Source organism: Gobio gobio, assembly GCF_949357685.1.
Source record: "Gobio gobio genome assembly, chromosome: 25".
Lineage (NCBI taxonomy): Eukaryota > Metazoa > Chordata > Actinopteri > Cypriniformes > Gobionidae > Gobio > Gobio gobio.
The window spans coordinates 522,716-525,216 of record NC_137121.1 but is presented as its reverse complement, the minus strand read 5'-3'; positions in this window follow the sequence as shown (position 1 = coordinate 525,216).

Below are 2,501 nucleotides of genomic sequence, written 5' to 3'. Positions count from 1 at the left end.
TTTCCTCAAGGTTTAGGAGTGTGTTTATGGGGATTCTTCATTTGTGATGTTGGACGAGAAGGCCTGGCTCTCAGTCTCCGCTCTAATTCATCCCAAAGCTGTTCTATGGGGTTGAGGTCAGGACTCCAGTTCCTCCACCAAACTCCTCATCCATGTCTTTATGGAGACGCTTTGAGCACTGGTCATGCTGGGACAGGAAGGGGCCGTCCCCAAACTGGGCCCACAAAGTTGGGAGCATGAAATTGTCCAAAATGTCTTGGCACAATGCAGTCAGGCAAGTCCCGTTCTCCATGGGATTGTCAGACAGAGAAGCGTGATTGGTCACTCAGAGAACACGTCTCCACTGCTCTAGAGTCCAGTGGCGGCGCGCTTTACCCCACTGCATCCCACGCTTTGCATTGCACTTGGTGCTGTAAGGCTTGGATGAGCTGCTCGGCCATGGAAACCCATTCCATGAAGCTCTACACACTGTTCTTGAGCTCATCTGAAGGCCACAGAAGTTTGGAGGTCTGGAGCTCTTGACTCTGCAGAAAGTTGGTCACTTCTGTGACCCTCAGCATGTGCTGACCCCGCTCTGTGACCCTCAGCATGCGCTGACCCCGCTCTGTGACCTTCAGCATGCGCTGACCCCGCTCTGTGACCCTCAGCATGCGCTGACCCCGCTCTGTGACCCTCAGCATGCGCTGACCCCGCTCTGTGCCCCTCAGCATGCGCTGACCCCGCTCTGTGACCCTCAGCATGCGCTGACCCCGCTCTGTGACCCTCAGCATGCGCTGGCCCCGCTCTGTGACCTTCAGCATGCGCTGACCCCGCTCTGTGACCCTCAGCATGCGCTGACCCCGCTCTGTGACCCTCAGCATGCGCTGACCCCGCTCTGTGACCCTCAGCATGCGCTGACCCCGCTCTGTGACCCTCAGCATGCGCTGACCCCGCTATGTGACCCTCAGCATGTGCTGGCCCCGCTCTGTGACCCTCAGCATGCGCTGACCCCGCTCTGTGACCCTCAGCATGCGCTGACCCCGCTCTGTGACCCTCAGCATGCGCTGACCCCGCTCTGTGACCCTCAGCATGCGCTGACCCCGCTCTGTGACCCTCAGCATGCGCTGACCCCGCTCTGTGATTTTACATGGCCTACCACACAATTTTGGGGGCGACAATACTTTTGGCAATATAGTGTATAAATACTACAGTTCAACTGTTTGAACATTTTTAAAAATATTTTGGAAGTATTTTTTGATCAAAAACAGTGGAATATTATTGTGATTTAAAGTAACGGTTAATGTGAATATATTGTACAATGTAATTTATTCCTGTGATCAAAGCTGAATTCAGCGTCACATGATCTGTCATGGATAAAAGAAACTTTAATAATGGTGAGGCTGAAATGGAAAAAATAAGTGTCTTTGAAGAAGGTCAATCAGAGAACAGAGAAGCTCAGTGTGAGACGGCCGTGTGAAGCCACACACACACACTCACAGGTCTTCATCTCATACAGTGTGTGTGAGGACTTCTGACTCAATAACAGTAATCAGCGGACACTGAGAAACGTGTTCAAGGCCACAGATAACGAAGGTTACAGACTAATATCACAGAGTCTTCCCTCATGAAAGACAACACTTTCCTTCAGGAATCCTCACTCATTATTATGAGATTTGAGCTAATGATCTGACTCTGAATCCAGTGGATGTGTGAGGATGTGTGTGTGGGCTGGACGGGTGTTTTCACAGCGTTATATAAAGTCTGGAGTTTGATCAGTATCATCAGTGTGTGTGTAAGTCAGACTCTCTCTCGCTCGCTCTCCACATGGCTTCAGTGGATTCTGCTCATGCTAATGTTGTCTTCAATGTTTTAATGTCTTCAGAGAAATGAAGTTTTAACAGTAACATGTACCGCTTCTTTTGTGTAGTTGTTCAGGTCAGCGCTTAAACTGTGAGCTGAAGGATTGTCTGGTTATGTTTTCTGTGGGTCGTGTTTGTGTCCAGACTCTGATCGATGTCTGCCTTATTTCAAGCTTCTTTCTCTGTATTCTGTGTTTACTCTGTGCCTTTGGGAATCGTGTTTAATAGACGCTAATCTATAGATTAATTAATCATTGAGCAGATTAAGAAGCGAGAGCACAGAAGAAACTCCCAGAATGCATCAGTCAGCCGAAGCATGTTTCTGGACGGACTGTGTTCCGCGATCGGCTTCTCCTGTTCCTCCTGAGAAAAACAGCCGAGGAGTCTCACGTGTGTCTGCTGATCATGCAAAACTGACTATATTTGTATTATATAATAATAATAATAAATTAGATTTTTTTTCTGAGAAGAGATGTTTGTATTAGCAGAGATGATGAGACAGAACATCATCATAATCCTGGCCCAGTCTAAGCCCTGTCTGTGAAGCCAGACCATAAAGACTCCATTTAAGCTCAGATGTGTCTTTGTTGAGATTCATGAAGTCTGGATGTGTTAACGGCTCTGTCTGCTGTACAGTAGCGCGTCTGTGTGTGTGTGTGTGTG